At 40.2% G+C, this 27,713-nt stretch overlaps 1 protein-coding gene across 1 annotated transcript in view; it reads left to right on the plus strand.

The window, feature by feature from the left end:
- The first annotated feature begins 9,323 nt into the window (after window positions 1–9,323).
- SPTSSB (serine palmitoyltransferase small subunit B) overlaps window positions 9,324–27,713 on the plus strand; it is a 28,676-nt gene continuing 10,286 nt past the window's right edge. Inside the window, exons 1-2 of the mRNA XM_042956026.1 lie at window positions 9,324–9,836; window positions 20,055–20,150. The gene's annotated coding sequence lies outside the window, so the exon portion shown is untranslated. The remainder of the gene's footprint in view (window positions 9,837–20,054; window positions 20,151–27,713) is intronic.

A 27,713-nucleotide genomic window follows, 5' to 3' on the forward strand; every position in this document is an offset into this window, starting at 1 on the left:
GGAACCCTCATATATTCCTGGTCAGAATGCAAAATGGTGCAACTACCTCAGAAATCACTTTGTGATTCTGGCAGTACCGTGATTGAGGCAGTACCTCAAAAGTTAAACACAGAATTGGTATATGACCCAGCCATTCCACTCTAGGTATGTACCCAAGAGAAATGAAAACACGTGTTGATACAAAGAATGTACACAAATGTTTATAACACAAATGTTTATAGCAGCATTATACATAAAAATTCAAAAGGGGAAGCAACTGAAATGCCCATCAAATGATGAACGAATAAAATGTGGTATGGCCACACAACAGAATATTATTCAACAATAAAAATGAATGGATAACTGACACATACTACAACATGAATGAACATTGAAAAAGCTATGCTAAATAAAAGAAACCAATCATAAAAGACCTCATATTGTATGATTTCATTTATATGAAATTTCCAGAATAGGCAAATCCATAGAGATAGAGTGCTGGTTAGTGGTTGGCTAGGGAGGAGGTGGGTGTAAGAGAATAGAAAGTGACTGCTAGGGGCGCCTGGATGGCTCAGTCAGTTAAGCCACCGACATTGGCTCAGGTCATGATCTCACAGTTGATGGGTTCAAGTCCTACGTCAGGCTCTGTGCTGACCGCTTGGAGCTTGGAGCCTGCTTTGGATTCTCTGTCTCCCTCTCTCTCTGCCCCTCCCCTGCTCATTCTCTCTCTCTCTCTCTCTCTCTCTCAAAAAATAAAATGAACTTTAAAAAAAGTGCTAATGAATATGAGATTTATTTTGGGGGTCATGAAAATATTCCAGAATTAGATCGCGATGATGGTTGCACAACTCTGTGAACATACTAAAAACCACTGACGTGTACCTTATAAATGAGTGAGTTGTACGGTATGTGAATTATATCTCAATAATGCTGTTTTTTAAAAACAAAAGATAGAAGGGTAGGACAGCCATTTAAAAAATTAAATGATGGACATCAATATAAACTTTTGGTTCCTATTTATGGTAAGATTCTGTTTTAATTTACACAGCCAATAGCATGTTGTGACCTGCCTGATTTTAAAAAGTCTAGTCTTGCTGGGAAGAATTTCTTAGGTGATTATTACATGGTTTGTGAGATGCTTCACCAAATTCCCCCAATGCCTCCCATAAAGCTGTCATATAAATTTAAAATACAGGTCACTAGGTCACTAGACCAAATACTGAAGAGTGGGACAAACTGCCCACAAAAGGACCTTGGCTTCATTTTCAGTTGCCATTATGTTTGCATGAGCTTCTTTGCCTATTGTTGTTTACTCTTGACACCTGAATTTTCTTATTGCCTTAGTTTCTTTTTTCTTATTTTCACTCTGGGTTTGTTCTTTTTATACCTAACAGCAACCCTGACCCCAAAATTAAATTTGATGGTAACTAAAATAATATCTTTACAATGAATGCCAAATTCGCCACAGAAAAATCTCACAACCCTAGAGCAGCTATGAATTTTCATAGTACATAAAAGTCAGAGAAAGATGTTTTGTTGAAGAAGGGTGACAATTCACTCAGTGGGGAATGGGGCAGTCATGGGGTTGGAGTTCTCCTTTTCTCATTACACAGCTATTAATTACAGCTGAAGAGTCTTACTCCAACTAATTAAGGATAAGTCTGAGAAGATTGATGCTAAATCAAAAGCCTTAAAAAAAAAAAAAAAAAAAGAAGAAGGCAATGAATCTCTTAGCAAAAGACAGGCAAAGTAAGTTTGTTCTGGGCAGAGTTGCAGTTACACGTCAAAACCCAAAGTAAAATAGTTGGATCGTTCAAACATTTTGGCCACTGTGCTGATTAATGGTCAACTTGACTGGGCCATGGGGTGCCCAGAAGTTCATGCAAACATTACTATGAATGTGTCTGTGAGAGTGTTTCCATAGGAAATTATCATTAGAATCTGTAGACTGAACAAACATGATTGCCCTCCCCAATGTGAGTGGGCCTCATGAAATCAGTTGAATACCTACATAGAACAAAAAGGTGAGGTAACTCCTCCTGTCTGACTGCTTGAGCAGGATGTTGGTCTTTTCCTGCCTTAGATTCAAATCAAGAGGTCAACTCTTCTTGAGTCTGGAGACTGTCAGCTTTTGGACTGGAATTTACATCATTTGCTCTCCTGGGTCTCCAGGTTTCCAACTGCAGAGCTTGAGACTTGTCAACCTCCATATGAAAGTGAGCCAAATCCTTATAAACTTTCTCCCTCTCTCCTCCTCTCCCACCCCACTCTCTCTCTCGTCTGTTCTCACTCTCTCTATAATTGGTTGTGTTTCCCTAGAGAACCCTAATACAGTCACTTTAGACCAACATGTATTTCAGACATTGAGAGTTCCATCATTACTATCCTTAACTGATGAATCAATCTCTCTCATAAAACAGGAAATTGTTCTCTTTAAGTTAATTTCTACTTTTGAAATCTGAATTATTTAATTTTTTTTTAAATTAACTGCTGTTTTACTAAAAGTCTTTTGAACAGATGAGGAAGTGAAGTGCTCTGTGTTTGGATATGTGATACTGAATTAAAATATGTCTTATGTTGGTCTGTTACATTAAGGTAAGCAAGGAGTTTCCCTGAAAAAGTGGTTCATAGAAAACACAGTTGAGTAAGTCATAGTTGGCACAAAAGGAGAGGAAGGGAAGAAGATAGGGAGGTAGGAGAGAAAAGGAGGGATGGAGGGAAGGAGAGGAGAAGGAGAAACCAATCATATTCCTAAAAGACTAGGTTCAAGCTGTATGTGTTATAAAAGAAAAGATTCTAATAAGTAAAATAGATGTATTAAGCATTTTCTAAGGTCCAGATACTTAGCTAACTGCTTTATATATGTATTATAATCTCATTAAGCTCTCAAAATAATGGTAGGGAACACTTATGAGACATTTACTCGGGGCCAGGCACAATTTTGAGTGCTTTCTGAGTATTAACTTAAGTAATTTAATATGTTTATTATCCTTTTGGCAGATGAGGAAATTGAGGCTTTGAGGGTTAAGTAAGCTGTTTTCATTCACAAGTTACGTGGTCATGTTGGGATTTAAATATGGAGGTCTGGCTCCAATATCTGTTCTCCTAACCAGCACAACATGGCCACCTTCTCTGAGAAAAGTGATATATACAAAGTCATGGGAAGATTGTTTACACTGAGCCAACAGAGTATAGGGCAAAAGACAGGTTTTGAAATCCAACTCTTAAAGTTCTGTCACTTTAGAAGAGGCACAACCTCTCTGATTCTTGCTTTACCATCTATGAAAAGGAAACAAAACCTCCTATCCTGCAGACTTGTGGCAAGACAAAGATGATTTATGGAAACATTGGTGATCATAGTTCAATAAATTATAGTCATTATCATCATTATTATTATCTTTATCATTATTATTATTATTTTGAAGCTTGACAGAGAGCTCAAAAACCCAAGCCATACAACTTTCCTGGTTGGTTGGTTGTTGGTTGGTTGGTTTTCAACCTGAAAGTTCTAATTAATGAAGAAAATAAAATTCTATGTAGATAGAGGGAAACACAAGAATTGATAGTAATGGAGGATAGCAGGTACATCTTTATAATCACATAGCCAGGACGGGAAAAAATGTCTTCATTTAACAGAAAAACAGAATTACCCACTTGTTCTGAGAACACAAGGATAACTATACAATCACTAATGACGTTCCTTATACTAAGCAGACGGAAACTGAGATTGTTCCTTTAATTGATTAATATATTCCAGTAATTTATCCAAGCACCTGGGTTTAACCATGATATGGTTCTGGAAACAGTAGCTGGCTTAGCCAAAAGTGCAGAGTCGGTACAAAGCTGGTTGGTGACTCTATGCAAGCTTCACAAACCTTTAGAATTCTACTAAGTGTTACAAAGAGTTCTACTCTGGGACAGTAAGAGCATTTTATGTCATCATAAAAATAAGTGATGCTAATCTAACACTGTTTTTAAAAAATAAGGGTTAACCTGCACACTGTGAAAGCAAACCAGAAAGAAGTCAATAAAATTTGTCTCAAATTTCTGTTTTTGCATTTATTTATTTATTTATTCTTATTTATTTTTGAGACACAGAAAGAAAGAGTGCATGCAGGGGAGGGACAGAGAGACAGGAGACAGAATCCCAGTGCAGAGCCCTATGTGGGGCTCAATCTCACAACCATGAGATCATGACCTGAACCAAAATCAAGAGTCAGACACTTAAGTGACTGAGCCACCCATGTGCACCCATTTTTTGCTTTTAAATACCCACATCTGTTACTGGGTTTCCTACTTATTCTCCTCCTGATAATAAGATGAATATAAGAGAATAGGGGTTAATAGTTAAAGGGAGATGTTGCTGATGTAGTTAGCTGGAACTTTATTTTTTTTTTTTGTCTTAATTTCATTGGCTTTCCGTTGTCCTCTTTGTCTTGTCCACATGGTTGTAGATACACATTGGATAGTGTTATGTAAAGACAGTGTTTGAAACTGCTTTAGAATAGATCCTGTAGGAAATCTTTTGTTAAGCTGGTCTTACAGCAGCTCTGGGGGTTTATGTATTGTTCTTCTGGGGTCTCTTTATTGCTAAGAAGTATCCTTTTAAGAAGAAGACTATTATGATACATTTCATATGTTTGTGACAATTAATGGGACAGCCACATTCATTCCTTAATGAAATACTCCTTTTCCAGTTTTTAGAACAAACTACTGACTCTCATTATTAATATGACTTTTATTCTAATATTACAATTGAGAATGTTTAAGGATTAGGATCTTCTGACAATGAAAGACTTCAGCTTAAGCATATACATATCTGTAAACTTGCAATCAGTAAGCTGGAGCAGCGTCGCTCATGCTGCTAGAACATAGCTCCATAGGTACTCAGAAAATGCATTAAATTAAGAAGAAAGTAAAGGAAGGAAGGAGGGGAGGGAGGAAAGCAGGCATGGAGGCAATCCTGCTTTTGACATGCACCTTATAAGAGAGCGGCTGGTTTAGTTTTTAATTCGGGGGGCTCTTTCTAAAGTATTCCAAAGGTTCTCAGTCATGATGCTTGGATTTCTGAATGCAAAAGAGTCATGAAGGAGGTGGCTGAGTCACTGAAAGGAAGGGAAGGAACATACAGTCCCACTAACAAAATAGGAGAAATGTCATAGCACATAAGAGAAGTTCTGAAAGATGAGTATTTAGAGAAGGCAGAATGGAGGAAGGAAGCCAAGAGGAGAAGGGGGGGAGGGAGAGATGGAGAACTATATGAGTACTTTGTAAATGGTGGTTCATTTTATTCTTCAAAAGAACCCTATGAAGCTGGTACTATTCCCACGTCACAGATGAGAAAACTAAAATACAGAGATACTAGATCATTTGTCTCAGAATATAGTCTGTTGGTAGAAAAGCTGGGATTTGAACCCAGGAGTATTTGGTCCCAAAGTCCATAACCCTTTCCACCATGCCACGGTGGTTAAGTTTGGAAGCATGAGAAAACTCACATTTCAAACTGTTAATTTTGCTCCCCCAGAAGTAAGACCATCCTCAGCAGATGCACACCAGATCTCGCACCTGACAGCTGGCTGTTTTAAGTAAAATCTCACATCAGGTCTTCTCTCCTCCCTGGTATGCTGAACTCCAGATATATTCCAAACAACCTTTCTGGATCAATCAGTACAGCTTTTACCAAGTGATCCCATTCCCTTCCCTGTAATATTTGTCCCCAAACCTCCCAGGTTACCAAAGGGAATATACTCTTTTATTACTTTTAACTTTTATTGCCTCTAAAAGATTTCTACCTCAGCAAACATGGGCTCTTCAGTTATGCAACAGTTGCTTTATGACAATGATGACAAAAGGCCTGGTTCAAAATGTTCAATTGATACAATTATCATTACTTCAGATTCTTCTACTATTATATTCTAACAATTCTTTCTGGTTCTTTAAATTTTATTCCCCTTTCCGTAAGCCGTGGGGTGTCTTAACCATTTCTTATCTCACAATTTGTATTATCAGCATAAAGGGAGAATCCTCTTCGTGGGGAAAGAACATCATTTGAGGATTTTTTTTTAATATCCTCCTTATCTGTGGCTATATTTCATCTTCCCTTCCTAATGTTACTTGTGTCTTTGTTTCTTGATTTTCTCAGTGAATAAGTTTTTCTTTTATTGATCAATTCTCCTGGATTTTTAGTTTTCTATTTCATTAATTTCTGCTCTAATCTTTACTAGTTAACATAATTCTTTTGTAATTTTTTCCTAAGTTTCTTGGTTTGTACATTGTTTTGCAAAAAATACACTTAAGGTTCATGATTTCTGCTTATCTATACTCTCATGACTTTGTTACGTATGATTTTTTTCTTCTTCTGTTTTTAAAGATTTTGTGGGAGCCTGGGTGGCTTAGTCGGTTAAGCGTCCTACTCTTGATTTCAGCTCAGGACATAATCTCACAATTCGTGGGATTGAGCCCCAGGTGAGCTGTGCACCGACAGCACGGAGCCTGCTTGTAATTCTCTCTCTCTTTCTCTGCCCCTCCCCTGCTTGGGCATGTGCAGCTCGCTCTCTCTCTCTCTCTCAAAATAAATAAACTTTAAAAAAAGATTTTGTAATCTCATCTGTTCTTCTCTTTAATCTATATTTAAAGTATTTTTAAATGTCTAGTTGTATATCAACGAGGAGGAATTTTTCTTGTTAATTTTATCCTCATTGTGCTTTGATAGATGATGTGATCTGTATGATTTCTGCCTTTTAAAATGTGTTGATTTTGAGGGCACCTGGGTGGCTCAGACGGTGAAGCCTGTGACTTTGACTTGGGTCATGAGCTCACAGTTTGTGGGTTTGAACCCTGCATCTGGCTCTGTGCTGACAGCTCAGAGCCTGGAACCTGCTTTGATTCTGTGACTCCCTCTCTCTCTGCCCCTTCCCTGCTCTTGCTGTCTCTCTCTCTCTCTCTCTCTCTCTCTCTCTCTCTCTCAAAAATAAATAAATATTAAATAATATAAAATGTATTGATTTTTCTTTTTTTAAAATTTTTTTTAATGTTTATTTATTTTTGAGACAAAGACAGAGCATGAGCAGGGAAGGGGCAGAGAGAGAGGGCGACACAGGATGTGAAGCAGGCTCCAGGCTCTGAGCTGTCAGCACAGAGCCCGAAGCGGGGCTTGAACTCACGGACTGTGAGATCATGACCTGAGCCGAAGTCCGACGCTTACCTGACTGAGCCACCCAGGCGCCCCTAAAATGTATTGATTTTTATCTTACAACCTAGTTAAGTTTTGAGAATGTTCTATGTTTAGATAGAAAAAAATATCTTTTTTCCACTTGAAAGTGAAAAGATACACATAAAGGTTTATCTGGGTGTGGTTATATTACACACATGTCATTTAAGATTATTTTTAATTTTTTTTTAACGTTTATTTATTTTTGAGACAGAGAGAGACAGAGCATGAACGGGGGAGGGTCAGAGAGAGAGGGAGACACAGAATCCAAAGCAGGCTCCAGGCTCTGAACCATCAGCCCAGAGCCCCACGCGGGGCTCGAACTCACGGACCGCGAGATCGTGACCTGAGCCGAAGTGGGCCGCTTAACTGACTGAGCCACCCAGGCGCCCCAAGATTATTTTTAATGGTCTGGACGCTTCTGCCAACTGTACCAGTTTCTCCCCAACTGCAGTTGAAGTAATCACAAGGTCTCGTATCCATTTCACAAACCTTTGGCAGGGAGAAGTGAGACCTGTTTCTATGCTTCCACAAAGGTATAATCACATGGGGGGCGGGGGGGGGGGGTGAGTCAAGATCTAGTAAGAAAACTAGATAATGAATAATGAGACCTAAAAACTAGTGTAAATAGTATTGGCTGTACTATACAACAGGCTTGGTGACCCTGGACAAGTCACTTTTCAGGTTTTCTCTTTCCTCATTACCCCAATGGTGGAGTCTTACTTGCTCTGCCCAAATTACGAGGTTTGTCAGGAGAAGCAGGGAGGTGAGGAATGCGAACACCACACAGTGATGATGAAATAAAAAATACTAGCAACGGGTGCAAATATTTAGATGCCGTACAGGAGAAGGACAAGGTAACGTAAAAACGGCCAATACAGGCTCCAAAGAGCTCAGTTCCTCCTAGTGGTTTCCTTCCCCAGGTCCCCGCCACCTCCAGCTTCCTTTGGGGACACACTCCCTCCTGCGTGGAGAAAATCCCGCCCGATAACGTTAAGTCTCCCTCTTCGCGGCACCCGCAGCTTGGAACCTGCTGGAAGTGTGTTGTGAGCTGAGCAGAAACCTGCCAGCAGCTGAAATTCGCGCTCCAGCACAACCAGCCCGGGCCGAGCATGTGCAGTGCCTCCTCAAGCCCTGGGGGCTGACTGGCAGATGTTGCCCAAATGCTCATCAGTCAAAGGAGGCTCTGGGCCCCGGACGCCCCTGGGTCTTGGGCAGATCGTCTCAGGTGCGGAGTTATCAGGGCTGGGAGCCTCTAGGGCCTCGGCGCTCTCGGCAAAGCAGCCGCCACGTTAAATCTAAGCACCTTGCTCTCGGTAGAGAAGGGATCGATGGTGTTCTGGATGCTGGCTCCCAGGGAAGATGCATTTCGCCGGTCCCGCGCCTCCTCGGGAAGATAATTGAGAGCGGAGCGCGAGCGCTGGGCACGCGGGCCCCGGATCCGCGGGAGCCCGCGCCGCGCGTGTCTGCACCGGCGAGCCGCCTCCCAAGCCCTCTTTCCCCAGTTTGCTTTCCTGCCGCAGTCCGGGCCCACATTAATTCTCTTCACTTGTGAGTGAGCACACACAAGTTCCCCGGGCACGATCCTTCCATCTGTTTCCCCGGGGGAGTCCAGTTTTTCAACGATTAACCTCCCAGCCAAGGGGCGGAGGGAAGGTGGCGGGATGGAGGGAGTGGGGCGGGGAGAGGCGTTTTGCACGTTCAAAGGCACCAAAATTAGCTGCCGACGCTAAACGGGTTTACTTTCCTCGGTTTTTGACAAACAAATGCAGTGGGATGCCTGCTCGGCCGACTGCCGCCCCGGCCCCGAGCCCTGGGCTCACTCCTCAGCCTGCTGCCGAGTTTCGCTCCGCAGTCCTGCGCGGCATCCGCCGAGCTTCGCCCCCTTGCCCAGGTCTGCAGATGGATGGATGCTGGGCAGGCTTCCTTCCCCTGGTCGGGTTAACGCCGGCTTAGGCTAAAGCCCCAAAGCTCCCACGTTGGGCCTCCGGTTTATCAGCCCGCCCCCACCACCACTACCAAAGGACGTGCCCCTTTGGTAGTGTCGGGGCTCCCAGCCCAAGCGAGGGGGAGGACACCTCCCTATCCCCTCCTCCCCATCCGCGCGGCGGCTCGGGGTTTTACTGCAGCAGCCGGAGGTGACAGCGACGCCTTAGCCTCCTCCGTTGCTCTCAGAGCCCCGGCTTCCCCTGCATCCGGAAAGCGCCCCCTCCAGAGAGGCTGGTCCCCGGAGAAGTGCTAACGAGCTGCAGAAAACCAAATTTAAAAATGTAGAAGTCGCTGGGCTGCATTCCTCCGAGGACGAGCCTGATCGCCCAGGACTGAGAGTGGCAGCGTGTGGGAAGTTGGGACCGTAGAGCAAGGGGGGAGGGGAGTGGTGCAGCCGGCATTCTCTTCTGGAAGGAATCGCTGGGAGCAGTGCTGTTGGACACAAGTTTGCGTGGGAGTGTTTTCCTTTTGTCAATAATTAATCACCGGAATCAGTCTGGCAGAATTGGAGTTTTAGCAATAGTGCAGAGGGCGGGGCCGAACACCTAACTCCAGGACGCTCCGAGCCACCCGGCGCAGTGGGAAGCTGGCAGCAGCTGGGGAGGAGCCAAAGCCTGGGTGCTCACCTAAGCCGCAGGGAGATACACCCAACCGGGAGGTAAGCATCTTCCAAAATATATGCTTGAACGCTAAAGCAGATTTAGTAAGATAGAATTCCTGCCTTTGCAGGGGAAAAATTAATCCTAGCTTTAATGCAATTTATCAGTTTATTATTTAACTGCATTAAAAAATTAAGGATTGAATGGGTTTTTCCATTTGCCTTGAACTGTGTTAGAAACTAAGGTTTCAACTCAACAGAAGCCAAACTTTATTACTGAAACTTTCCCAGCCAAAAGAAGAGAAAATTACTTCGTTAATTACTTTCAGGATTTATCTTTGTGTAGTTCAGTAACTGTTCAGGGAAATATCATTGGGAGATGCTTGGTTTCATTCTTAAATATTCTAGTTTTATGTTCTTATACAATACTTTTTTTGCCCATAAAGCTACTTTAGGCAGTAATACACACAAGCCAACTGGCCAAAAAGTGATGAATTTCCAATAAGGAATACATTTTAACGTTTTCTCACGATTATTAAGCAATACGTATTCTCTCAAAGATGATGATGTGATTATTTATAACTAACCAGACTTCTAAACCCCAAGAGAAAGGAATAGTCAACTTCACCATGGAGGTGGGGTGTGAGGAATAGGAAGAAAAGGGTTTTAGATATGAGCAGAGTCTCAACTAAAGTGATATTCAACTGGTTGGCGATTAATATATAGGAGTTCAGCCCTTGATTCAATAAAGAATTTGAAGAATTGTTAAATGTAAATCTTAGCCCTAAAACTACAAATAAATTCATCAGGGAAATGGGGAAAGTTGTTTTTCGAAAAGACATATAGTGGTGTGGTAGTTCTTTTGAATTAATGAAGAAATGTATGGTCATTTTTGCCTATGAACTTTTCAGATTAATGCATAGAACTAATGAGGTTTTCATAACTTGATTTGCACATTGTAACTATTCCTATGCTTTTAAAAACAGGCATCATTTTGATAAATTTCAATGGCGGTGATGGCCTTCTACACAGATTACTAGAGCAGCAATAAGCTCTCATCTGAAATGCACTATCACCCTCATTGTTCAAATATTTCCATTCAACTATTTAATAGCAATAAATTAAAAATGGTTTGTCAGACCAAATACATTTGGATACAAAGTTAAAAGTCAACCAGTCCTCAACTTCAGTCAGTTTTCTTAATCCACTGTTTATAAACTTGCAAATACTTTTATAAAGACTGCCCTTTATAATTCTGTATCTACTATGTCAGCATAAACTATTTTACCACCAAGTATACAAGGTGAAACACTTTCTCTAAAAAATTATCCAAATGGAACTCAACTTCCAGAATGGTGTGTAAGGAGCTCCATGAACCCACTCCTTAGCAAAACATCAATTGGTAAAGAGTATACATCAGCAACTAGTTAGTCTCTAGAAATTGTCCTGAGGAAATATAACGGATGAAGAAAACTTTATTCAAGACAGTCTACTAAAATTCAGTAAGAGCAGCAAGAGTGTGAGGCATTTGAGCCACAACCCAGTCCCGGCCCACCTCCAGCTATGGGACCATGTTCCACTCTGGATGGGTGCCGCTGAGAACACAGGACTCCCTCTCAACTTGGATCCTAGTCTAGGGCTATGGTATATCCCTGAGAAAAGCAGGCTGCCGGCATCTTACCACCCCAGCTTTGTGTCGCAAAAGTCCTTTTCTAGACTGGAGCAGGCAAGAGGTCTGAGGCTCTTCCTCCAACTATCCCCGATTCTTAAGGCCTGTGAGGAAAAACTCAACATCTAAAAGACAAATAAGCCATTTGAAAACGGGCAAGGGAATTGAATAGACATTTCTCCAAAGAAGATGTACAAACAGCCAATCAACACACGAAAAAGTGCTTACTATCAGTAGTCATTAGGGAAATGAAGATCAAAAGCATAAGACACCATTTCACACCAACCAAAGTGCCATAATAAGAAACAAACAAAAAAACCCCAGATAACAGTTATTGGAGAGGAGGTAGAGAAATTGGAATCATCATACACTGCTGGTGGGAATGTAAAATGGTGAGCTGCTATGGCAGCTAGTTTGGTAGCTCCTCAAAAAGTTCAATATAGAGTAACCGTATAATCCAGCCCCATTCCACTTTTAGCTGTATATCCAAGAGAATTAGAATGTGTGTCCACATAAGAACGTATACACAAATGTTTGCAGCACCATGACTCAACATAGCCAAAAATGAAAACTATCTAAGTGTTCATTGACTGAAAAATGGATAAAGTATGATACAGAATGGAACAACGGAATATTATCCAGCAATAAAAAGGAATGAAGTACTGATACTTGTTACAGCATGGGTGAACATCGAAAAGATTACGCTAAGTGGAAGAAGACCATATATTGTATGATTCCATCTGTGTTCCATATCCACAATAGGCAATCCTGTAGCCAGAAAGAAAGGGTGGAATTGTAGAAGAATAGAGGACAACTGGGGCGCCTGGGTGGCTCAATTGGTTAAGTGTCCGACTTCGGCTCAGGTCATGATCTCGTGGTTTGTGAGTTCAAGCCCCGCGTCAGGCTCTGTGCTGACAGCTTTCTCAGAGCCTGGATGCTGCTCTGGATTCTGTCTCCCTTTCTCTCTGCCCCTCCTCCGCTTACACTCTGTCTGTCTCTCTCAAAAATAAATAAACATTAAAAAAAATTTTTTTAAAGAATAGGGGACAACTGCTAAAGGATACAGGTATCTTGTTGGGGTGATGAAAATGGTCTAAAATTGACTGGTGATGTTTATATAACTGTGAGCATACTAAAAACCATTGAATTATATACTTTAAATGGGTGAATTACATGTTAATAAGACTTTTTTAAAAAATAAATTAGCCAAGATATTAAAAGAACAGATGGATTTAGAATTTGGACTTCATGAATCCCCACGTACCAGTAGATGTATAGTTTATATGAGGCTTTCTCCCAAGGACCACACTGAAATATATGACATAATTAAGAGTGGCACAGGTGTTACAGGGCTATGTGATTTGCGTATGTTTGCAAACCCACCAAGCTTTCCTCTGTTTAGAAATAAGTCAAGTGTCATTAAGGCAGGCCTAGAGAAAATTGGCTTGCAAATCCCCTACCTTTTTGGACTCACCAACCTACTCTATTAATTTAAGCCCAATGAAGCCAGTTGTTCCTCCCACTTCTAGATAAATCTAATCCTTTATCAGTTCTTCAGGCCACTTATTGAAAGAGGCCACACTAAGTGAGAGGAGGTTACTAAATCTCAGCCAAAAGTGAACTTTGTTACTCAGATTAGCCCAGTCTCGCTTACACTGGATTGGGCCCGGAAGTAGGAGTCTTGGGAGGAAAGGACGAGCTGGGGCAGCCACTAGGGTCCTCAAAGCACACTGACATGTCACTGCTGGGAAGCATCTCCTGTGATTGGGACAGTCTCAAATACAGGAGAAGCTCTCAAATAATTAATGGACTGCCTGATCTGGTCCTAAGAACCATGGAATTGGATGACAGCGTTTTGTCCAGAAATAAGAATATAAAATTGGTGAGTCTGAGTTTCGTCTGGCTGGTAAGCAGCACCTCAACTTGCTGCTAGAAACAGTTATAAGTACACTCAGACAAACCATGCCCTTACCCTTAGCTGTAGGGACTCAAGTAAGTCTGCCTGCTTCAGGAAAACTCAAGATTTTCCATTCTCATCAGCACAGACTGATCCTTCCATGTATGTTTATTTTTTTTAACTTTCTTAAGTGTTTATTTATTTGAGAGAGAGAGAGTGCGCATGCACATGCACAGAAGACTGGCAGAGAGAGAAGGAAACAGAGAATCCCAAGTAGGCTTCGCCCTGTCAGTGCACAGCCTGACACAGGGCTCGATCTCATGAAACATGAGATCATGACCTGAGCTGAAATCAAAAGTCAGACGCTTAACCACATGAGCCATCCAGGCGCCCCATGCCATGTATGTTTAGAAAAGCATATCATGCTGATAAAAATGGGTTCTATGTTACTTTTGACCATCAAAGTTTTGTAGAGGTCCTTTTGTCATATTTTAGCCAATTAGAATTTTTAAAAAAAATTTTTTTAATGTTTATTTGCTTCTGAGAAACAGAGAGAGACAGAGCATGCGCAGGGGAGGAGGAGAGAGAGAGAGGGAGACACAGAATCCAAAGCAGGCTCCAGGCTCTGAGCTGTCAGCACAGAGCCCAACACAGGGCTCAAACTCACGAACCATGAGATCATGACCTGAGCCGAAGTCAGATGCTTAACTGACTGAGCCACCCAGGCACCCTGCCAATTAGAAGATTTATATAAAATAATTGTAACTGTAAATGTCCAACCAGTTGTCTATAAATTAAATATATGTAAAAAAAACCCTTGATCACAGTTATTATTTATTAATATTACTTTGATCAGGATTAATAATTCATTTATCCAACAGATATTTATCGTGCACCTATCCTGTGCCAGAACAACTCTAGGCCCTGAATGAGTAATAAACTAAGCTCCCTTGAGGAGCTTAAATTCTAGAGGGGACATCAGCCATTTAAAGAATTATTTTAAAATAATAATTATTATAATAAGTGAATTTTATAGCATATGAGCAGAGAAAAGGGCTCTGGAGAAAAATTAACCAGGGAAGGGAATGAGGTGCAGTTTTAAACTGTGGCATCAAGCTAGGAAGTAAAATTATATAATTAGATAACGTACAGATTGTGTACAAACTTGGCCACATGTCTCTGAGATAGACCATGAAGATTCCCCCTGGGAGTCTTGGTTTCCCCTTCCCATCAGCATTATTTTGCTACCTTAGATTTGCTGCTGTTTCAGTAAGGAAAATATTAGCCTCAACAAATTCCAAGCAGGTACAAGGAAGACATAGCTAATACCTGCTCTAAAGAACTATAACCTAAATAAAACACTGCCTTATGATAACAAAAATTCTCGTTGAAGGAAATCATTAGCCTGGGCTTTCGGTTTTCTTTTGCCTTTCTCTTTTGCTTTGCCCTGGATTCTTGTAGTCTGCCAGAGGACTGTGTGGTAAATAATTAAGAACTGCTCTCCCAAAGTTAACATCTTTTTGAAGAGTGAGAGGGTAGGGGAGAGGTTGAGGGGAAGAAAATTTTCAGGCCAACTTGGAGAGGTGAAAGGAGAACAGATCTTTCAAAATTAGAGAACAGAGCATGGAATCCCACAGATCACTTGATAAAAGGTGGGGGAAAGCAACCAGAGTGTCCACTTAGCTGGACTGTCCCAGAATCTCTACTCAAGTCACCTGTTTTAAAAGATACCTGAGGACACATTGTTCAGTAAAATACAATGGGTGTGGCAGCTTTCCTGGAATAGAGCTTTTAGAAAATGGCTTAAAAGAGAGCAGGGACTTGATTTTTTTAAGTCAAAAAAAGAGCATTTATTTCAGGCTTAGAGGAGAAGAATTTAAGCATGTTCAGAGTCAAGTTAGAAATAAGTCAAAAGAATCCCTCCCTGTTGGGGCGCATGGGTGGTTCAGTTGGTTGAATGGCCAACTCTTGATTTCAGCTCAGGTCATGATCCCCGGGTCTCAAGCCCCGAGTCGGGCTCCTTGCTGACTATGGAGCCTGCTTAATTCCCTCTCCCTCTGCCCCTCTTCCTCACTTGCACGCTCTCTCTCTGTAGAAAGTGGCCAGAGGAGAGTGACCGTGTCAGTCTTATTCATAGTTTATATCTCCAGCATACTCTTGATGAATAGTTGATTGGATGGATGGATATGTAGATTAATGATCTGCCAGGTTAAGATCAAAGGTGTTTGCACAAAGAGACAGTATAGCAAGAGTGGTTAAGAGTTGTGTACTCTACATTAGTTGTGAGACTTTGCACCAGCTTTTAAATTTCCCAGTGTCTCAGTTTCCTCATTTGTGAAACAGTTATAGAAATAGTGCCTCCATTATAGTGTTATTAGGCGAACTACATAAGGCAATACATATAAAGTGGTTAGCAAAGTTCTGGGACATAAGTTGTTCAATAAATACTCCCTGCGATTGTTACCAAAATAGAATGGTAGTTTCCTGGGTGACAGTTTGCTATTTAAACATTGCATCCCTACCTTTTCAGCTCCATTAGAAGATCAAAGGTTGTCAAGTAGGAATTCCAAGCTAATGTGATCATTTTGAGTTCAAGATCTTTGAAAAGATTCAAAAGTGAATTTGGGAATTAATAGAAGTAGAATATTGAACAAATAAATTAAAAGGACTAGCAAAAGAAAGAAGGAAACAAGCTCAAAATGTTACTTCCATGGCAATTTTTCTGGAGCAATAATAACTCTACTGTCCTCACACTCAGACCTCTTCTTTAGGTGACCAAAGTGCCAGCTCATCCCTGTTCTGCAACATGCTTGTGCCTCATAGAATGTCATGCCCCACAGACATCAATAAATGTTTGCTCATGCAGAAGAAAGAAAAGTGAAAACAAAATTTGAAGTTGAGTCTTATCTAAACCTAGAGAGTGTGGGGTACCTGGGTGGCTCAATTGGTTAAGCATCTGTCTTCGGCTTAGATCATGATCTCACAGTTCGTGGGTTCAAGCCCCGCATCAGGTTCTGTGCTGATAGCTCAGAGCGTGGAGCCTGCTTCTGATTCTGCATCTCCCTCTCACTCCGCCCCTCCCCAGCTTGTGCTCACTCATGCTCTCTATCAGAAATAATAAATGAATAACTTTTAAAAAATAAATAAATAAACCTAAAGAGTGTTATAGTATCTTTTTCATTTCTTTTGAAAATCGAATAATCCGTTTTTTGTGTGAGATCTTTAGTCAGAATTATCATAGTATCTCCTCATAGACAGTTCCCTCTTACCTTCTAACTGAGGCCAAAGGCCGGCCTATGACCAACCTATGGAAACCCAGCGTCTTTACTGCCTCCTTCTACTTCTGTCAGAGAGAATTCACACTGTCTCTTTCCTAACCATGGAGGAATGTCATGTTTTTCATCTTCTGTTAAGAATAGTAAACTGCTTGCCCCTTACTAACCCATCAACTGGGGAGTCGTTTTTAAGTAAAATCAGCTTAGAATTGCTTTATTGATGGGAAAAAATAGGCATAGAAAGAATACATAACTGACCCAAATACTTCAGTTACCAACTCTTTATTCCTCGAGGTTGCAGATACTTTACTCCACAAGGGAGATCTTGGTCCTTAAATTTTTAATAAGATATTTTATTGACTAAAATTTTAAACAAAGAAAATAAATCAATCAGGTTGCCCTAGTTCTGGTTTCGAAGGGCAGGAAAATCAGGTTATAATTTAGGACAAAGGAGTTGTTCCACAGGTTTCCTCCATTTAGGAGAAAACAAACATTGATGCAAACACAAAAGAGGTGATATGGTACCCCTGTGAACTTCCGGAGTGAAGTCTTTCTCCTAGACTCATGGGAGTCACCATTTGACCCACTTAGCTCGTATGTCTCTGAAGGGTCCAGTAGAGTCACTTGAAAGGAATCTCTTTGGATTGGAAATAAGATGCATGTAGAAAATAAGAGGAACAGGTAATAAATGTGATTAAAGTTATTCTCTCTGAGCCCTTACTCTCTGAGCTCCCCGAAGCATCCTTTACCAATGTTGTGTTTGCTGTATCACCTTCACAGCAACGCAGAGATAATCATTTTTGTGCTACTGACAACCTAACCAATGTTCCCAGAGGTTAAACAACATTCTGAATATCGCACAATAGCAAACTCCAGTTTGCCAATTTCAAAACCCACACTTTTGTTATGGCAAAAAAACAATTTAATGAAGCAAATCATTCTCTAGTGGGATATTGAATTCTGTTGTAGAAATAAGATCTTAGATTTGATGAAATCTTAGTAATTTCTTCTTAAAACCTTCCTGCTGATTGGTAACAACCCTCAGAAGGTGTGGTTCAGTCTCTGCTTGAACAGTTTCCCTAATGGAAATCTCACTCCTTCAACCAGGCAATCGTTTCCCCTTTAGATAGCTCTTATTGTTTAAAGTTTTTCCTGAGATTCACCTCTGAAAATAATAAAACAATTCCAAACCTTCACCTCCATGATAGCCTGTAACACATTTAAAACACAAGTTTCTCTCTCTTCAAATCTTCTCTCAATGTTGCCCTTGAAAACCTTCCAGACGTTCTCTATCTAACTTTCTTTGGCTGTGCTCAACCTGCCGCAGTAACCACTCATACCAACTGGAAAAAAGATGCTAATCAAAGCAAAGAGTTGCAGCCCCCTCTTGTCATCCACGGCACAGTACTTCTGTAGATACAGAAGAATATTGGCACTGCAGTCTGAATGTATCCCCCCAAAATCCATGTTGAATCGGAACCCCCAAAGTGATTAGGAGGTAGGGGCCCTTCAGAGGTGCTTAGGTCATAAGAATGGAGCCCCCTCATGAATGGGATTAGTGATCATATAAAAGAGGCTCCAGAGAGATCTCTTGCCCCTTCCACCATGTAAGGACATGTTAGAAAGTGCCAGCTATGAGCCGGGAAGAGGGCCTTCACCAGAAAGACAGTGATGCTGGCACCTTGATCTTGGACTTAGTCTCCAGAACTATAAGAAATAAATCACTATTGTTTATAAGCTACCCAGATTGTGGCATTCTATAAAAGCCCAAATGGACTGAGACAATTAGATCACTTTTATTTGCCAACCATTCCACAACACTAATGGCTCATAATGAACTTGAAGTCAATTTAAATTCTTTAGTGTTTTTTACTTGAACTGATCATAGGCCACATTTCCCTCCATCTTACCCTTGGACAATTAACTATTTTTCCAGCGTTTTTTTTTTTTAAGTTTATTTATTTATTTTGAGAGCAAGAACTCCTGTACATGAGTAGGGGGAGGGGGCAGAGAGAGAAGAGAGAGAGAATCCCCAGCAGGCTCTGAACTGTCAGCATGGAGATTGACATGGGGCTTGATCCCACGAACTGTGAGATCATGATCTGAGCTGAAAGCAAGAATCAGACGCTTAACTGACTGAGCCACCCAGGTACCCCCAACTGACTTTTCGAACTGAAGAACACGACTTTATATTTCCCCCAAAGTTTGACCATACTTGGAACTCTGTAATCTGCTGTATTTTACAACTCCGCCCCATAACTTGGACTTATCTGCAAATTGTCTTTTTCTTCCTTTCTTTCTCTCTCTCTCTTTCTTTCTTTTGCTTTCTTGCTTTCATGTCTATTTATTTTGGGGAGACAGACAGAGCATGAGTGGGGGAGGGGGAGAGAGAGAGAGAGAGAGAGAGAGAGACAGAATCCCAAGCAGGCTCCAGGCTCTAAGCTGTCAGCATAGAGCCCAACACAGGGCTTGAATCCCAAATTTATGTTACTTTACCAATTATGAAGCTCTTTCACAAACATTTCGTATGATTCTTACAACTACCCTGTAAATGAGATACTTTTGTCATCCTATATGTGAGGACAAAGATTCAGAAAGACTGTCTGACTTGCCAAATGTGACACAGCTAATAAATAAGAAATTAAGAAACAAGCCTTCGGCCTTCTGACTCTGTTTCCAGTGACTTTTCAAAACCTGATTTTAAATACAATAATTAACTTCACCTCTTTCCTTTTTCTACAACCTCCCTGCCCTCCACATGGATATCAACAGAGACTAATTAAAATCAAAAAACATTCTCTACAAACAAAATCTCGCTCAGAAACCCACTACGTAAAGCAGATTACAAGCTGGTTGCTCTGCTAGAAGAGAGGTATAAGCCTCTTAGCCTCTAACTCTGTCCCAGTTGGGACCTCCCCTAAACCCTGCTATGGATGGTAATGTGGCACCTTATAGTCCTCCAAGTACATTCAGATGTCACTAGCCAATGGCATGTTCTCAAACTGTAACCTTCTCTAAGAATAATTTTTAAAGTAAGGCTAACTTTTCATGCCTTATTTTTATAATACAATCTAGAATTTTGTGGGAAATCGTTTAGCAGGATGGAACAGAATTGTTTTGACGTGGAACAGAATTGTCTTATTTATTTATTTATTTTTAGATTTTTTTCATTTTTTTAAATTTATTTTAAAGAGAGAGAGAGCATGCGCATGTGGAGGAGAGGGGCAGAAGGAGGCAGAGAGAAAATCTCAAGCAGGCTCCATGCTCAGCGCAGAGCCTTTCGCAGGGCTTGACCCTGTGACTCTGGGATCATGAACTGAGCCAAAATTAAGAGTTGGACACACAACTAACTGAGCCACCCAGGCACACCAACATGGAACAGAATTGTTTTAAAGTTTGAAGGCAACTTTGGGTTAATTCCCATCTTTATTTCACAGATGAAGAAACAGCAACCCAGAGAAGAGAAGTAACCCACACAGGATCATTCCATAGAGGCACAAGGGCAAGAACCCAATCTGGACCCTCCCTGGCAGGTAAATTCTTCCAATTAGAGCATGGAATTGCCCTTTTAGAAATCTGACCCTTTTGAAACAATATGACATCTTTAATAACATGGAGCTTCTGGTTCTCACATAAGCAACCAACAAACATTTATTATACACTTGATATTACAATGGCATTTAAGATAATATAAAGGAATAAAATGTGGCAATTAGCTTTAGTAATGAGGCCTTGAAGCAGCCGTTCTCAGTTTACAGACATCAAGGCCCCTTTGAAGTGTAGGTAGAAAATGTTTATGCAAAATTTGCAAACATTTTAAGGAGTTTATAGATGCACCCCACCACCGAGTGCTTAACCTCCAGGTGAGGAACCTCTCTCCAGCTCAGTACAAGTGCCAGGGTCAGCACTGTATAGCTCCAACTACTTTCTTATTTATGGGTCTGCTGGTTAAAGGCTGCTTCTGTTTCAGTATCCTTCATCTTTTATTTAAATGGAGCCGCATCCTATCCTGAAGACCTTTGATACAAGAGAGGAGTAAATGTCTTAGTATCTAATTAACTAGATGGGACAAATTGAGAAATATAAAATGAAAACATTTTCTTTCCAAAATGTTAACTGTGAAAGTGAGGATGATCCATGCTTATAATGGGACATTCATTTCCCTTCTGTTTCTTTAATTTTTAAGAAAGTAAGAAAAGAAAAGAAAAATAAACCTAGATTTCGACTAGTTGCCTGGCCACTTTTATGAAATCTATGGTAAACGGGAAAAAGAGTAGGGGTGGGGACAAAAAGAAATAGATTTATCTTCTAAATTGAATGTTTCTTAATCCTTCCCTTTGCCATAATGTTTTCAGAGATTGATGATCCTGAAATGGTTGGCCACAATTTCTTCATTTCAAAATAATTTGGGAAGTTCCAATATTACCTTAAAGTTATTGATAATGAGGCCTGATTTTAAAATTCAAAAAACACTCCTTGGACATTAGCATGTGCAGAGCATTGTCACAGGAAGCAAGTGCAGTGTGACAGAAAGACCACTTTGGAGTGAGAGAATCCTAGGACTGAATCCCACTGTCATTTCCTCCTTGGCTTTAGACAATGAGCAAGGTACAAAAAGATAACGAACTTCAGTTTTCTTTTTTTTTCTTTTTTTTTTTTTTAACTTTTATTTATTTTTGAGAGACAGAGAGAGACAGAGAACAAGCACGGGAGGAACAGAGAGAGAGGGAGACACAGAATCTGAAGCAGGCTCCAGGCTCTGAGCTGTCAGTACAGAGCCTGACGCGGGGCTCAAACCCATGAACCGTGACATCATGACCTGACCCGAAGTCAGTTGCTTAACCTGAGCCACCCAGGCACCCCTCAATTTTTGTATCTTTAAAATGAGGTGATATATTTTTTATCTCCTTTTGACAGCCACACCAGAACTGAATAAATGTACTAGAGAAGAATCTCTCTAAAAGTGGCCTCTAATGTGATAACTGATAAAGTTCAGATGATTTGTCTTACAGATGAGCTCATTCTCTTTTAATCTATGCCTGGTGTCCATAGCTAAGGCTATGATTAGTAGGATTAGTATAGTGTATAGTGTGTAGAATATAGTGTGTAGTCATCATAACAGTTAATGTTCATTTAGCCCTTCTCATGTATTATTCTAATACCTTACACGTTTTCATCTTGCCAGAAATTTTATGATGTTCTATTATGATTTCTAATTTCCAGTTGAGGAAACTGAGTTGGAGTGGGTAACTTAGCCAGGATCAAAGCCAGACATGATCCAGAGCCAGAGCTCCATTCTCACCACACTGCCTCTCAGTGAGATTCTCACCCAGCTCCCCGTGTGGTCACTGTGAGACTTTTGCCCTCAGTTTCTTCATCCTTCATCACTTAAGTTAAGCATCTAGCCAGTGCCTGCTGCAGTGGTGCCTAATAAATGTTTCTGTTCCCTGAAGAGAGTTCCACATTATAAAATTCTAGGGTTTTTAAAGAGCTCTTAATTTGTTTCCCAGGGCTGTGGTAACAAAGTACTACAACGTTGGTGGCTTAAAATAAGAGAAATGTATTCTCTGATAGCTCTGGAGGCTAGGAGTCTGAAATCAATGTGTCAGCAGAGCCACACTCCCTCCAACGGCTTTAGGGAACATTTTTCCTCTGTACCTCCCTTGCTGGAATTTTAGCTACAAAGACCCTTTTCCCAAATAAGGTCACATTCACAAGTTCCAAGATGTGGACGTATGTTTTTGGGGATCCACCACTCTTAGGGGATTCCCTCTGGTATTCTTGACCAACAAGCCCTCATTTATCCAAAGAGGGAAAAGAACATTTCATCTCACCCAGTTTAGGTGTATAGTTAAATTGGTTATAAAATCTGCCAGTTGAAAATATTTTTCTTAATGTACCCACTTGCCGCTAACCTTCTCACATTTACTTGAACATCAGCAAAGCTCTTAGGAAACGAATAAGCGTTACCCATTTAAAAGAACAAGCGTGGAGCTCAGCGCTTCTCCGCTTTTCACTAGAATCACACAAGGCATCCGTGCACCTGGAGAATAAAGCCAGCAATAATATGTCCACATACTAGGAGAATGAGAAATCCACTTGGCTCAATTGTCAACGAGAATTTTTTCTTTTAGTATGTCATTTAAGTAACTCAATTCTAAGTACAAGATCATAAGATCTAATTAGAGTAATTTAATTTACTAAAAGCAACAACATTTTCTGACATAACTCTATAAACACCTGCCTTTCCTTTCTCCCCTTCTCATTTTACCCCTCCAATTCCTATCCAAGAAACTAGCTGACCTAGAATCCCAACCAACTCAGTAGGGAAATGCCCCTGGATCTGGGGGTTGGCAGAGAAGATACCTCAACAATGCTATGTCAATCTCCATGACGCTTGGAGTCAGCCTGGCTTTCCACTCATTTGCCTAAAAGCAGTGATAACTGAGACACAGAAGTAGCTCAGTTGAGGGCAGTGAAAAGGCAGCAGACCATATTACTACTGTCACAAAAATTACACCTTTGGAAATTCAGTGTTAGTGGTCACCAAAATAAGAAAAATACCGAACTCATCACCAGGAGCATTCCAGACAGTATGATAAGAAGTAAAAAATAAGCCAGAAGAATGAGAAGGAGGAGGGAGCAGAGGAGGAAGAACAGAAAAATAAACAAAAACAAAGTTTTATGAGCAAATATTCAGTATTATCAAAAAAAATAAATAAATTTGCAAAGAAAACTACAGTTAGGAAACACTATCGAAGTATCTTGGTTGCCCAGCTGCCTATGCAAACAGATTTCCTTTGACAGAATTCTGGGAACAAGTGCTCAGCAGGTATGATTTTGACACATCAGTGTTGCAGTAACTCACCTTCTTCGGCCTCAAATTGTTCCTTGGAAATAAGCTTTCTGTTTCTGATGACATATCAATTATAATGAGGATAGGTGGGGATGGATAAAGGCTTCATGGTCAGACTTCTAGCTCCTAAGAAAACAGGGTCCTTTGAAACAAACAGTAAGCAAGTAGTTCCTTTACCAAATTGTGGGTTTTATGGCTAAGAGCTGGGGAAGAAAAGAGAAAGGCAGAACTGTTATGATGTGCATGGAACACAGTTGCCTAGAAAGGGGTTTATAATGATAGTAGAAAAGTTTCAATCAAACAATTTAACCACTTTTCCACTCTTACTCCTTTGTAAGTGCTCATTGTCAAAAACGAATCAGCATATCATAATTACAGTTCCTACAAGTACTATATTCTGTATATTGTATGCCAAATTTCACTGATACCAAGCATACACCTAAATATGTCAATCCTCCTCTCAGAAGCTTCTTTGTAGTTTGGCAGTTCCCAATTTTCCTCTTATACCCTGCAAGTCAAGAAAAAGGGAACCCCGTTGGGACCTTGCAATTATTATTTGAAGACATCTGGGGTTATTCACTTACTCAGCTTTGGATAGTACATCTGTGTGATTTTGCTCAACTAGTCATGCCCCACTATGAATTGAGAACCTCAATGACTTTTAATAACAAAAAACATATATTGTTCAGACTGTTTCCAAGTGTATTTTTAAATTTCAGTTCTCCATAATGTTTAGAGTTATTCATTGACATTTAAAATTTTTTAAGTTTATTTTTGGTGGGGGAGAGGCAGAGAGAGAGAGGGAGAGAAAGAATCCTAAGCATGCTCCACACTGTCAGTACAGACCCTGACACAGGGCTCAAGCTCATGAACCATGAGATCATGACCTGAGCCAAAACCAAGAGTCAGAAACTCAACAGAATGAGCCATCCAGGTGCCCCTGACATTTAAAATTAATTGCAATAAGATACACTACATGTAACATAAAATTTTACTATCTTAACTATTTTTAAATGTACAGCTCAGTAGTGTTAGGTATATTTGCATTGCCGTGCAACCAGTTTCTGAAATGTTTTCATCTTGCAAAACTGAACATAACCATGCCCATTGAACAACTCTCAGTTTCCCCCCTCCTCTAGCCCCTGGTAAGACCACCATTCTACTTTGTTTCTATGAGTTTGACTACTTTAGATATCTCCTATAAGAGAAATTATACATTTGTCTTGCTGTGACTGGCTTATTTCACTTGGCATAATGTCCTCAAGTTTCATCCATGTGGTAGCATGTGCCAGAATTTCCTATTTTTTAGGGATGAATAATATTCCATTATATGTATATACTGCATTTTATTCATCCATTAATCTGCCAGTGGACATTTGAGTTGCTTCTGCCTTTTGGCTCTTACGAATAATATGGGTGTACATTTAATGACTTAATTATTTTTAATGACTTTAAGGCCACTGTTTGTGTGGCAACTCTGTTTACTTTTTACCTCTGAAAACAACTTGGCAGACCTTGGGAATAGTATCTTCAGAAGGAAAGGGCCACCCAGAAGCTATAGTCTTTCCTCTTTCCTTCTTTATAGGATAACAGGGTTTCTTCTTTCTTTAATAAAATAGTAATACAGAGGTTCATCTTAAGAAATGACATTATAGTTAAAAGCTTGGCTTAGAAGCCCTACTCTCCACTCCAGTATTGGCAGAAATAAATAGGCATACTTGCTCTTTTTCTTTTTGTTATTATTTATTTTTGAATGTTTATTTATTTTTGAGAGGGGAGGGGAGGGAGAGAGAGAGGGAGAGAAAGAGAATCCCAGGCAGACTCCATGCTGTCAGTGCAGAGCCCAACATGGGGCTCGATCCCATGAACCATGAGATCATGACCTGAGCCAAAACCAAGAGTCAGACATTTAAACGATTAACCCACCCGGGTGCCCCACTTGCTCTTTTTCTATATGAGTAAATGAAAGGACAACAGGAATAAGACAAGATATATCATCTCCCCTAGTGCAAATTTCTCTTCTTATTGATCTACTCAACATTAATGTACTTCCTGCTCTTTTTTAGTTTTGAAATATTTATCTTCTTTTTGATAGCTACCCAACATAGAGACTGGTTTAGTATGAATAGTTTATTTCTTAAATTATTTTGAAATTTTCTGTTAAAGTCAAATTCCAAATTTTCTTTCCCAGGCAGATGTCCTTAATTCACAAATCCCTCTGGAATCTGTCAGCAAATGCCAAACAACAAGGATTACTTTGAAATTACAGTTACTCAATACATGCCATGCTGCCTAGTGGTCTCAGGTCTCAGTTGAGAGTTGGACTGGAAACACATGTTTTCTATTGTTCTGCTTTTATTTAGTGTCAGTTAAATTTGGAGGTAATAAAGTTGGTCCAGATAGCCACAAAAACACTCTGCTTTCCTGTATGATTCAAACCAACACTGTACCAACAACAACTTGGCTAAACTGCTAGTGAGACTTTTTCCTTTTAGTACTATTTCAGTAACTCACTTCTAAGAACGAGAGTAGAAGGCTTAGAGTAACTTTTGCCCAAAGCGGTAATATCCTTTGACTTATAATTGTTTGTTCCTTCCTCTCTGAGGAATCTAGAGAATTGTTCAAATCCATCACTTCTGGTCTGCCTTCCAATATTAACCCTGGTATCAGCGTGAAGAATTGGTTGCCAAAGGACGGCTGGAGCGTATTCTAAGATGGAAGGGAAATTCACATGAAAATGTTAAGCAAGGATGGAACTTTCTATGAGGTGCAGAAAACATTGGCGTCATCCACAGAAAACTTAGAGCAAGATATCTGGAAAAGTGGGAAGCCAATAAACTGCTATTATGCCTGATTCTTACATAGACATGATAGGAGGTTTTGCCATTAATCATAGGAACTTTGTGTCTTTGTGAATCAAATCATGTTCATATAAAGAAGCAGCTGTTGATTAGGTCCCCAAGACAAAAACTATTACTTAAGGTTGGGCAGGGCACAGCCCACACAGTGGTATGTGGTAACCCTGCCCAAGATATTTGAAAATGTGCTTGGAGATTGTGGTGCCTTTCAAGCAGTGGTTTGTGGTCATCGCTATATATGTGTGTTGTTTTATTTTTTATTTTTTCAAAAACATTACTAGGCAATCCAACTAGCAAACACAAATAAGGGTTGAGGTTTTCTTTTCCCTATAAAATATACAAAGCACTCCGTTATAGACAACCGTTATTTCACAAAGACTCTTTGACTTTATAACAAGAAAATCTTGCAAATAGTTTAAAGCGGTACCAATTCATAAGACACAACAACAAATACTACTATGACTATGACTTCTAAAGAGCTCACAACCTATCCCTACATTCTTTACATCAGTGAGACAGACTTAGAGACAATTATGAATTATCTTTATTTTACACAGAGAAGCTGTGACCCAGAAGATTTTGGAACTTGTTCAAGGACACAAAGTAAAATGAATGAATTAATGAATGAATGATGACAAAACAGTAAAGCTGAAACAGAATTCAGGTCTTCAGATGTTCTCTCATCCTGTGATTTTTTTCTATTAGAACAATTTTTCTACCTACCAATCTTAAATTATTACTCACCTAGAGTAAGCACTTGTAAAAGCCATTTTAATGGGCTTTAAAACCACTTCACAAGTAGTTTTTTTGTTCCCCACAGAGTCTGTGAACTTTTAACAGTATGAGAAGGAAAGAAAAAAAAAGCATTTGTTACACTGAAAAAAATTTAGTACCAGCTTCTTCTTTCCTTCCTACAAAAAGACAGATTGTACTGAATTTATAAAAAACAATCTGCCTAAACCTCCTTGCCTGAAAGCAGACAATGAGAATTCATCACTACCTTTTATGTACCCCACATTGTGCTGTGGAAATATTAAATAAGTACAGGTGTGATCCCTGCCCTCACCCCACTTACAATCCAGTCAGCCATCCATCCAGCCATCCAGCTCATCAGCCAGCATACAAGTATCCCACATTGCAGACAGTGGAGATAAAGAGCTGACTGGGGCATATTCACAGTTCTCAAAGACCTCATAGTCTAGGGGAGAAACAGACTGTACATGGCTAATTATAATATGGTGTAAGTGCTAAAACACTGCTCTAGTAGTAACACATAAAAGAAAGCAATATATTTCCCTTGGGAAGGGTAGTCTCTTGGGAATGTTTCATAGAAGGGAGAAGTCTCTTGGGAATGTTTCATAGAAGGGAGAATATAGGAGCTA

The sequence above is a fragment of the Panthera leo genome, chromosome C2 (assembly GCF_018350215.1).
Source record: "Panthera leo isolate Ple1 chromosome C2, P.leo_Ple1_pat1.1, whole genome shotgun sequence".
In the NCBI taxonomy this organism is placed as follows: Eukaryota; Metazoa; Chordata; class Mammalia; order Carnivora; family Felidae; genus Panthera; species Panthera leo.